Source organism: Carassius gibelio, chromosome B14, assembly GCF_023724105.1.
Source record: "Carassius gibelio isolate Cgi1373 ecotype wild population from Czech Republic chromosome B14, carGib1.2-hapl.c, whole genome shotgun sequence".
Classification (NCBI taxonomy): Eukaryota; Metazoa; Chordata; class Actinopteri; order Cypriniformes; family Cyprinidae; genus Carassius; species Carassius gibelio.
The window spans coordinates 11430809-11443079 of record NC_068409.1 but is presented as its reverse complement, the minus strand read 5'-3'; positions in this window follow the sequence as shown (position 1 = coordinate 11443079).

Below are 12271 nucleotides of genomic sequence, written 5' to 3'. Positions count from 1 at the left end.
GAATTTATAATAAAGGGAGAGAGCAAGAAAGATTGTCATGCATATCACATGTAAACAAAAAGATGTTTCCCTTTCATTCTCGCTGAATTATGATCATCTAGTATCGTATGCTAATTTATCTCAATGTCATGTGTGTGTGTGTGTGTGTGTGTGTGTGTGTGTGTGTGGTCTCTCTCTCTCTCTCTCTCTCTCTCTCTCTCTCTCTCTCTTCTATCCATAAGCAGGTCAACACGAAAAAATTGCCAAGGGCAACTTCCTCTACATGTCTTTACACTGCAGTGTTTAGAGTAGGGTTTGTGCAGGTTGAACACACACTTTAGCTTATCCAATGCTTATTTTTCATTAGTTAAAGATTATGCTTGCAACAACAGGTTGAAACTGCTGTATGAAACCTAATTACACCAACATTATGTAAGGTTCAAAGGCAAAAAGTTTTTTTTTTCCAAGTAAAGCAATATACCTCTTTCATTTTTGTCCACTTAATCATCTTTAACTCTGAGAAACGTAATAGCAAACCTATGCTCAAAAAATATTTTAAGCATCATCCATGTCCACAGCTGAAATGATGCAGAACAAGTCCAGAGGTTAACACTCTAATGACAAATGTAATAGCACTTCTCGACTTCATGCTAATATCCCACTAGACTTAAGAAAGATGCTGTTTGAAAACTGTATTTTGCGGAATTGGGGTACTTGGACTTGGATATAATTTTTAGTTTTTAGTTTTTATATATATATATAATTACTCTACGTAAGAACACTTTGAATGAAAAAACAAAAACATTGATATCAACCTGGCAAGCACCCACTGAAGATATTTGCATTTAACTTTTTGTTTTTTTTGTTTTTTGCAATTCTGTGCATGATCACAAACAGATCTAAATCTCAGCAGCGCTTGTTGCCTGTTCATTCATAAATCTCTGAAGGACAGCACAATCGCAGACACCTGGAAGCATTTATTCAGCTCCCAGCACACATAACTTCATTATTTTACACGGCTCAGATCTGGAGTTCACTGCAGCTCTGTACATGGCATGAATGATTTGCGGATGCACCACAAAGAAGAAAGGAAAAGAGAGAGAATACCAAAAAAAGAGAATTCAGCTGTAAAGCCGCCTGCACCCGTTCCACATGTGGAGCTTATTATATGCAATAGCTTTCTCCTGCCGTTCAGCCTCGACTCAGATAATCTCCACAAAATCACTGTCTTTAGCAGTTCCTCTCGCTCCCTCGCCTCTCTTTCCTCATATTCTCAGTTTTGATCTCTTGCATCTGTGGCACTGCCAGGCCTGTTTAGGGCGACTTTTCAGACTTTAACAGTTTTCATCTGTGCCACCAGAAATCTTCCTCTGCGGCTTTAATCAAGAGAAGCTCCTCTGTGCCACCCAGAGACATGCAGACAGAAATATAAAAGCAGTGCACTGCTCCCAGAATGACCATTGTGTCTATCTATCTATCTATCTATCTATCTATCTATCTATCTATCTATCTATCTATCTATCTATCTATCTATCTATCTATCTATCTATCTATCTATCTATCTATCTAAATGTCAATGCATTCATCTGTCCATCCATCTAAGCATCAATTCATGCATCCATCTGTCCATCCAGATTTTGAGTTGGTCTTGTAATACTTCCCGTTTCCCTATTCTATTATATGTAATGATAAACACGGGCAAAGCATTTTGTCTCAGCCCACAAGTGAATTGTATCTCTTTTCTTCCACTGCAGAGGCCTGCAGTGAAGGGATCTTCTCAGTCGAGCAGTCTGCTCATATTCCACTGAGGGCACAACAGGCCTGCAGAGAACACCCGCGGGGAACTGGGAACTGAGCCGGAGTTCCAAAGATGTCCAAAACCACATTCGACAGACTTATTTTCTAATATGTTTTAAATGCAAATCAGCCAGTGGGTTGCTCTATAATAAAGTTTACAGAAGATAAAATAATGTTTTGAATATTATAACACTTTCAAACTAAGTTGATTTGTGCAATACACTGGGGACAGGTTTGATGGAAAACTGTCCCTGAGGCAGGGATTTTTCCCAGGGGCCCGGCACACTTGTGACCTAGCAAAGTAATTGAAACCAAATTTATGCATGTAAATATAAAATATTTATGCAGTATTTGTGCATTACCATTCAAAAGTCAGTAATATCTTTAAAATATTTTTGAAAGACGTACTGTATTTATTCTCACCAAGGCTGCATTTATTTCATCAAATATACAGTAAAATAATCTAATAATTTGAAATTCTATTACTATTTAAAATAGATGTTTTCTCCTTGAATATATAAAAAAAAAAAAAAATATTCCTGTGATGCAAAGCTGGATTTTCAGCATCATTACTCTAGAAATCAATATAAAATACTTGTCATACTTATTGTCATTGTTAAAAACAATGTTGTAGTGCTTAATGTACTGGTAACACTTTATAATAACTGCACACTATTAACCATTCATTAAGCATTAGTAAACAGATAATACATAATTTATAAAGCATTAATAGACAATAATCAGTTTATAAATGCAGATATAAACAATTTATTCTTGATTTAAAAGCATATCTATAATGTGTAATTTCATATTTTATTCATGATCAATTTATCATTTCTCAATGAAGTATAGCATTATTTACAAACCGGTTATTTAGGAGTTGCCAGTGATTCATAAGATCACAAGAAATGTAGTAAATTCAGGTAGTTATACATCATTTAGTAGTGGTCAGTTAACTATTTATGTGAGCTCATCTAAAGTGAGGACTAGTTATGCCTTGTAAAGCATTTATAAAGGATATTTAAAGGCTCAGTTATCTTCTAAGCAGAAAACAAAAACAAACACAACACAGTGATACAGAACATAGAAATATTAACAGCCTTTAAATCTCATTTGCAAAAGCTTTACAAGGCATAAATAGTCCTCACTTTAGATGAGCTCACAAAAATAGTTAACTAACAACTACATATGTTTTATAACTACCTGAATTAACCCTGAATTACAGTAGAAATACATGTTAATAAACCATTTATTAACACTATAAGTAAATATTACTATATGTCTGAATAAAAAGATGTATGAATGCACATTTAAATAGTTTATTAATCATTAACTTACAATGTCTAAGTGATCTTATGAACCACTGACAACTCCTCAATAACTGGTGTGTAAATAATGCTATCCTTAATTTAGAAATGATAAATTGATCATTAATAAAGTATGAAACAATAATTATTAAATGCATTATAGATATGCTTTTAAATCAGGTATAAAGCATTTATATCTGTATTTATAAACTGCTTATAAATGTCTATTAATGCTTTATAAATGATTAATTAACTGTTTCCTAATGCTTAACTAATGATTAATAGCTTGCAGTTATTATAAAGTGTTAACAATGTACTTTTCAGGATTTTTTCATGACTCCAAAGAGAAAAAAAAAATATTATTAAAATGTTTTGTTACATGATGTTTTACTTTCACTTTTGATTAATTCAATTCATATTTGTTAAATAAAACATATACATTTCTTAAAATGAATGAGTAAATAAATAAATAAATATTAATTAATTGTATTGACCCAAACTTTTGAGCTAGTGTATACATATCATATACATAAAAGGAGAAAAATTACAGCTTGTCTTCATGTAGAGGCTCTTAAAAGACTATATGAGATTTATCGAAAAATGGTGAAAATCACTATAAATATTATATCCATTCCAAAAAAAAAAAAAGGTTATTTATTGGGAAAAGGTTCTTTAGATTATAATAAAGCTCTTTAGACTAAGAAATATAAAAAAATATTTTGTGAACTGTTTTTTTTTTTTTTTTTTTATCCAAAAGTTTTTAATAGTATACGATCACAACCTTCTTTTGCTGTTCTAATGTTTATTCCAGTGTTATAATTTGGATGCTTGTCGAACGGAGTGTGTTTAGACGTTCCCCATCCCCTAGGTTTGGTTGATCCTCACAGCTCCTGTTTGTCTTCGATTATAAGGACTGGCACAGGGCGTTCTCTGTTCGTCCCCCAGGGGCATCTCCAGCAGGTGTTGGCGTCTGTTGGGTTTTTAGCTGTGATTGTGCTCCAGGCGTTCCGTGAGGCTGCACCCGCTCCTCTGGGAGTTGCTACTGCAAACGGGCCACTTTGCTAAATAGGTTTTCAAAAGTTGCTCCTTGTCCTCCCTCGGGAAAGAACTGTCATAAGCAGAATTTTCATCGGGACATCTGTACTGTGTCCATTGTGTTTAGAGTTAAACTGCCACAGCCTCTCTGGAAATGTACTATAGCTTAAATCAGCAGACTAGCAGTGCACACAGGTCAGTAAAAATCTTTTTTTGTGTAATGGAGGGATAATTCAATTTTAAAGAGGACCGCAAAAAGTTTTTTCAAGTTAAAATATCAGGTTTAATGCAAGCTAAACACTCAGATGATAGTGAAACAGTGCCGAAAAGAATGGCAAATCAGCTTAAACAGTTAAATGAAGATACTTTAGATAATTAATTATTTATGTTTAGGACCAAATTTATTCTGTTTGTTTTTTCTTACGCCAATGCGAAATCCCACTCTGAGCACCATCAAGAAACACACAGACTGAAAGCATATAATAAACACTTCAAATCTGGAATGAACTGTGTATTATAGAAAATCAACAGTATTTAAGTGTTTTTAATCACTCCTCTCAATCATTATTCTGGATTTTTCAGTTCCCGTTCATCACTCAAGTGATTTGGGCTTGAGAGAAAACACTCAGAAAATGTATTTCTTTTTAAAAGGACGTGCTCCTCATGTATAGCCATTTTCACAGTTATCTCTCATAGTGTTGGAAGAAAAAATAACTTTTAACATTTTACATTAATTGAACCAACTGATTCACAAACAAATCTGTGATTATTTTAGTTTTGAAACACCTACTTGTTAAGATACAACTTAACATGTTTTTTTTTTTTTTTCACTTTGATATTGTACTTTGAAAGTGTCGTGAAATTTGCAAGAATCAATGTGATGTAATTTAGCAAAAATATCACCAAAGGCATGTTATTTTCCAGTGGAATTTTTATATTTTTTTCTCATCCAATCTAATCTAATTATTTGCAATGGTCTTAAAGCTTTACAGTTTTATAGTTTAATGTTAGTATATGCTGTTATAGCCATGCTAATCACCAGCCCATTCAGCAGCTCAGATCAACTCCAGGTCTTGTTGAGGCCACATGTAATCCTAGACACATTTGTTCTGTTTTTCAGATGTCTATTAAAAGCCTGACAGCTGATTTGGCATGGATCTGCTGTGACGTGTGCACAGTAGGAGTGGGAATTATCATCAAGCCCTTGTTTAAACACAATCTGAAGGTAAAGTTTAGATTAGCATCGTCAAAACATTTCAGAGCTTTGCAGATACTTTACATGTTTACATTCGTCGCTGGACCACTGGGAAATGACATTCCAGGTCCGCCATTTTCCACGTCTCCGGTTGAGGATGTCATAAGTGATACAGCAATGCGGTGCAGAAAAAGGCTCCTTTTGTTCCCTTGCAAGAACCACTCACTGAAGTATTCGGGTCTAACAAAGCAGCAAAGACACTCATTATATCAAGTGTAGTGCTCACAAGAACATATTCATTATTGAGTTTCTCTCTCTCTCGCTCGCTCACTCACTCCGAAGGCATGGTTTTAGGCTAAAAGTGCCTTTCATCAGGCGTATTGTTTATTTGAGGGACAAAAAGCAAGGGCAAACAGCCAGAGTTATTGAAGAGAAAGACCGGCTTGTCCTTTGAACTGTCCAGATGCTGTATAGCTGAATAAGTGTGAGTTTGAGAGGAATTAAGCTGCAGTATGAAGTTAAAAGTTTGGCTGATTTCTCATATCTCTATATTAATATTGATTTCTCAGTTCATGATAAGAAGTTAACAATGACTCCCATGAAACATGAGTCATGATAAATGAGCATAATTGTTTCAGCAAATGCTTTTGTTAACACACTATCAGTTAGGTTTATAGGATTTATTGTTAGTGTCATGTTACTTTCAAAATGGATAAGCATTAACTTTTTAATGGACACATTTTTTTTTTTTTTTTTCGTCCAGGTATTTTAGTATTGCACATTTAGTTTTGGAACTAAAGCACTGCGAAGGGCCCTAATGCATACAACGACCAGATTCATGTTTAAGTGTTTTTTTTTAATAAAAAAAAAGAACGTGTTTTTTCCAACCCGATCTCACGGCAATTCGTACATTTTTCACAAGGTGGCTTATTCATACGAATTCGTACGACCACACTCGTACAAATTCATATGATTGTTGCCAAATCGTATATTTTACGATTTGCACAATTCGTATGAATTTGTACGAATGACCTACACCTAACCCCGCCCCTAAACCTAACCGTCACTGGGGTCGTATAAAATCTTACGAGTGAGGTCATACAAATTCGTACGAATAAGCCACCTCGTAAAATACATACGAATTGGTCGTGAGATAGCATTGGTTTTTTCACTTTGAAAGTGTCGTGAAATGTTCAAGAATAAATTTTGTATCATTTTGCAAAAATATCTACACAGCCATGTTTTTTTTTTTTAAATTTTTTATATAAGATTGGAATTGCTATTTTTTTTCTAATTCATTCTAATCCAATTCAAAATAAATAAATAAATAAAAATTCAAATAAAAATAAACTTTTAAGTCTAGTATACTATATTTCTTGCATTCTGGAAGAGAGAGTCACTTTTGCTATTGTCACTTGTGCTATTGTAATTTACCAATTCTTAATGGAACTTTCCCAAACACTGACTGTTTGATTGGTGTTCGCTTCGCCTCAGGAACGGTGAGTGAGGAGAAGAGGATGTCAGCTAACTGCAACAACTGCAAGGCAATTAATATTTTATCACTTGTCATCATCCCCTGAATTTTTGAGTGTCTGTTGGCACATTTTGTTTTGTGAAAGATATAAAAACTGGTGGAAAGGATACAGGGGTGATGGAGATCATGGTGAATAATTCAGATTTACCCACTCCAGACGGATTTGATTTAATTTATTAATTTATCCCCCCCCCCCCCTCCCCTGCTGTTGAAAACCGAATCACGGCTGTCAGCGGACTCGAGTCTATGCCTGCTATGCTCTCGCCGAAAGCATTTGAGTGCTGGCTCCAGACCCCAATAGCATTTGATTTTGAACGTTCACATTTAAGCTTGAAAGAAAAGAATCTCCTGAGGCATTTCGAAATAGAGGAAGACCCATCATCTGTCAAGAAGAACTTAATAAACAAAATGAAAGGGGCTCTAGGGCAGAAGCAATAGAGAATCAAGTCCTTTACACCTAGAGACACAATCATGTTGATTCAGTCTTCTTACGCTGTGTTCACATTTGGTTTAATTTGGATAATTTGTTCTGGACCAAAAAGGAAAATAATACATTTGGTCTTTGTCCACTTAGCATTCACACTGGAAATTTTGAAAGTGAACCCAAAGGCAAAGTGATACGTTCACAACCTGTTTGGTCGGCTTGACTGACGTATATATCATGATGGATCTCACTTAACACCCCAAAAAAACGGTGCATTAGACTTAGGCCCCGTCCACATGGAGACGCGTTTCTGTGAATACGCACACATTTTTTATCGGATAGGCATTTCGTCCACACGGATCCGGCGTTTTTATCAGGTGAAACCGCTATTTTTTTAAACCGGGTCCCAGAGTGGATAAATTTGAAAACGCTGTCTTTGCGTTTCGTCTGGACGGCTAATCAGTATATTTTCTGAAACGATGACGTCATCAGCCCACGTCTCCCCCTAGTCAGACACCTCTACGTCACATAACAGCAACAAAAACATGAACAAACACTGAACGATTGTCTTTTTATTAACTAACATTAACACTGATTAATAAATGTATTGTTCCATGTTCGTTTGTGTACCACGCGCAAGGTTTATGAGCATAGTCCAAGTCTTCTTCTCTGTTTTTAGTGTATCTCTGTGGCAGAATTACAGTGCCACATACTGGTCTGGCATGTATACTACATCATTATGCAGTTTCGTGTGGATGCGGATATTTCTTGAGACGAGGAAAAAAAAGATTGGATTGGGGTAAGCTCCATCTCCGTGTGGACGGGGCCTTAAAGCGGCGTTGGGTGTATGATATCTAAGCACCCATTAACAGATCGGTCTGCTCAGCACTGCTTTAAGTCGAACACACCTAATGCGTCTGCTGGACTAAGTGCGCTCATTCTTGCATCTACATACAATAAAGAAAGAAAGAAATATGCAATTGTAATGAAATTAGTCAGATTACAGATGGCATATATTAAACGGGCCCAACAAGTTTTCTGACGCCATAAAGTTCGATAGCTGTGTGTGAAGAACAGACCAAAAAAAAAAACTTATTTCATATTTGTAGCCTTTTGTGTTTTATGGAAGAAAGAAATTCACATTCTAGATAGATAGATCTGTTCTGCCCATAAATTAATATCCTGCAGGGTTAATGCTTCCTTTAAATGACATTTGCCCTTTAACCTGACAGCTGTGTTACAGCTTTAGTGCATAAACATAAGTCTGACCCCTCTTGGCCCTGAAGCAATGATTTTTACCTGTTCAAGTCCTCTGGGAAGTTCCTTCTTACGAGTTCTGAAATTGTAATCACAATGTGGCATGTGTGCAGAGCGATTTTGATCAGAGAAGCATGGACGAATTGGAAATGTCATATTACTTCCTTTATTATTCAGTTACTGACAAAGATGTTAAGTGTTGTAGAAAACACTTTGTTTGGTTTGGCTCGGTTTTGAAACCCATTTCTTCCATGGAATAAACGATCTAAATCAATAAACAAACAAGTTAATTGCTTTTTCTTTTTCTTTTCTTTTTTCTGCCAAATAACTGTTTGATGAATTATCCCAAGCCATTACATAATTTCACAACTTGAACTTTTTCCCTCAAAGTTTTGAGTTTATATCTCACAATTCTAACATTGTTTCTTAAAATGTCAGAAAAAAAAGTCAGAATTGGCAGATATAAACTCCTTTTTTCTTAATATTTTATATATTTATTATTATTGCTATTATTATTACCATTTTATATTTTATTTGTTTTATTTATTAGTTTTTTGTCCTGTGGCAGAAATGGCTTCAATCGATTTGGTACAATTGTACAGTTCCAGCCATTTGTGGTGACTTTAAGCATTACAGTTAAAGAAATGACATGTACCTATTAATTATTTGATTAGAAAAAGCCCTGGGATAACATTTAAAGGGAATCACGTTATAGGGAACACATAATGATTTTTCTTCCCATTTATTTCTGCTTTCCACATAAATGACTAGAGATATTAGCCACGCTGAATAGTGTGACCTCGGCCGTCCTCCAGTACAAGGCTTCCTCCTCTGATTTCATTGTTTCCATGGCACACTGAGCTGAATGAGGAGAGTGCATCGATGAGCAAAAGAAAGCAAGAGAGCGAGAGCACATACATATTCACTAGAATCCGCCTCAAAGAGAATCTCTTTGCAAATCCCCGACTGCTGCCTCCTGCACGCAAGACCATGACATTTCAACAAGAGGAGGGTCCCCACGGCTTTCAGGCTCGGAGAAAAATGTATTTTGAGCGCTGTGTGTTTCTGCTGTTTGTCTCAATACATCTGTTGAAGGAACTGTAAATTAACTTTTTATTATTCATCCTTCCACGGCCTTCACTGGGTCCGGGAGGCCTGCGGTTTTCGGCGCTATTATTTAAATGTGTCCTTTAACGAGGAGCAGAGAATCAGCTTTCCTTTATCTTGTTCAGACCTGCCTGACACGTCTTTGTTTTCTCGCTGCGGGAAGGCCGTATCCAAACTTTACAATCCAGTATAGATGAGACAGAGTTGAAATGTTCAGCTCTTTGAACATTCGAAATAGCTGGAGGTCTTTGATTGTGTGTGGTGTTTACATGGATTTGGAATTGAGCAGCGTATAAACAGTTTAGTAAAGACTGCAGTAATTGATGCATTTCACATTTCAGGCCCCATATGCATGATTGAGAATAAAAACACTCACGGCGGAATGAAGCTTGCTCTCGGCAGCTTTTAGCTTTTTAACTTTATAATCATATTCAGTGAAGCCTGATTAGATTTATTAGATTGAACATGAGACGCTCTAGAGAGGACAGACTAATTAGATTTGATTGCAATAATGCCTGAGAAATTGCCATGTGTATCATAAAACAAATATAGATTATGTTAATGTTTTGTTTCAGTGCGAGTCAGCATTTGAATTTATAATTGTAGATTCAACACCACAGAATAAGTTATGTATGTCTCAAGATCATGTCTAGGCTAGTATGAATGAATTAATAAATTCATTAATTCATTCATGCATTTGTATGCATAAAATTTGTTTAATTTTACAGTTTTTTATGCATAAAATCTGTTTAATGTTGCTGTTTTTTTATGCATAAAATCTGTTTAATGTTGCTGTTTTGTTATGCTCATTTAAATGTTAAAATTATTGTAGGCAAATTCATAGATTGAATGAATGACATGATAAATTTGGGGGTAAAAGTTTATTTTTTTTATATATATACATATATTTTATCTTATATTTTTTGCATTATGTCACCTTCTTCTCATAAAGTTGGTAATTATTCCTCTTAAGGCTGAATCAAACTCGAGACTCACACTGCATGCGATTAAAATAAATGAACTCACTGTGACTCACGGGTCAAGACAATTAGAACAATCAGGCTCTTATTTAGAGCTGTTCTCCACTGTCATGTTGAAGTACTGCGAGGTTTCAGGGTTTCAGTGATAAATGTTCTCCTTAAGAGCAGTTTAATGCTTATCTGTGTACTTTCATCTTATCAGTCACACACTAAACCAGCACATTCTAAGAGTCGCTTCCTTTTCCTGTGTATGGGAACAGGTGGATGTTAAGGGCTGTGCATGCATGTGTTTTTGGCGGGCCCACTTTACTATAGCCCCAAAAAGGAGGAAAGCTAGAAAGAAAACACAACCATCCATCATAAGCACTAGTGTCAAAATTGGCCCAGTAAAACAGAGGTGTAAATAATATGTGATATATTGTGTGTGTGTGTGTGTGTGTGTGTGTGTGTGTGTGTGTGTGTGTGTGTGTGTGTGTGTGTGTGTGTGTGTGCGTGTGTGTGTGTGTTTGAGTTATTGGGCACCATTGGGAGATGTATGCCATAAAAGCAGCAGACATTTCCTTTAAGAAAATATATGGCCGGTTGTTCTTTACCCATAATGCTGTGCTTCAGATAATGGAGCTGTGGGTCTAAGCTAACGACCCATAAACGACACAGGCCTGAGAAAGGCCATCTCCAGAACACACACACAAAAAGACAATAAAAGAAATGAAATCATTTCCCAGGACTTTCCAAATAGGCTTTATGTCTCTGGAGTGCAATTCTGGTTTTTAATTTCTCTCCTCTTGTGCTGAAATCATTACAGCTGCATCTGAAAAAAAGACATTAATTTAGTATATAAATACAGCCCACTGGATGTCTCTCTGATGTCTGGCTCCCATTAGACCACTAGAGGATAGAAAATAAAAGACAAGGTGAGCGGAATGTATATGTATCCATCCTCTCGTTAATAAAAAAGAACTAATTAATGATGACAGCTGCACTCTGGATCGTAAATAACGAAAGCAAGGTCATCTCAGTAAGCTGGCGTAAAAGGCAGATACCCTCGACATTCAAAAAGCCTAATTTGTTCTCTGAACGGCTGTAGTGCACCTCTAAGTTCAGGAAAGTCTCCAGTAATGGTATTTCTAAACTCAGAGGGGAAAAGCACTGTTAAAAGTGACCTTTGACCTTAAATGGTTTGAACAAAGAACAAGGCAGAAAATGGTACTCTAAGCATGTCAGGAGATAGAAGAGGAAGTTCACAGAGAGTGTTAGCTCCAGAACTACAGTTTAAATGTATTATTTCATTTCAAGGAAACAAAAGTGACATTTATGATATTTATGATGCTATAAAGAATTTCAAATACATGTTAAGCATGTTACAATATTAAGCAGTGCAACTGTTTTCAACGTGATTAATAACAATAATAATAATGAGAAATGTTAATTAAACAGCAAATCAGGAGGAAAAATGGTCACTTCTTTTGTGAGTTTATAGCTTGAAATTCTGATTTTGTAATTCACAATTGCAAGCTTTGTATCATGCATCATAACTGTTTTTAGTGAGCATTAATTAATGTTTTTGTTGTATGTTTATGTGTACTTTAGCATGCTACAGGGTTCATAAGTCAGACTAGCTTGTGTTTTACTGTCCACTGTTTAGGCCTACTGTAT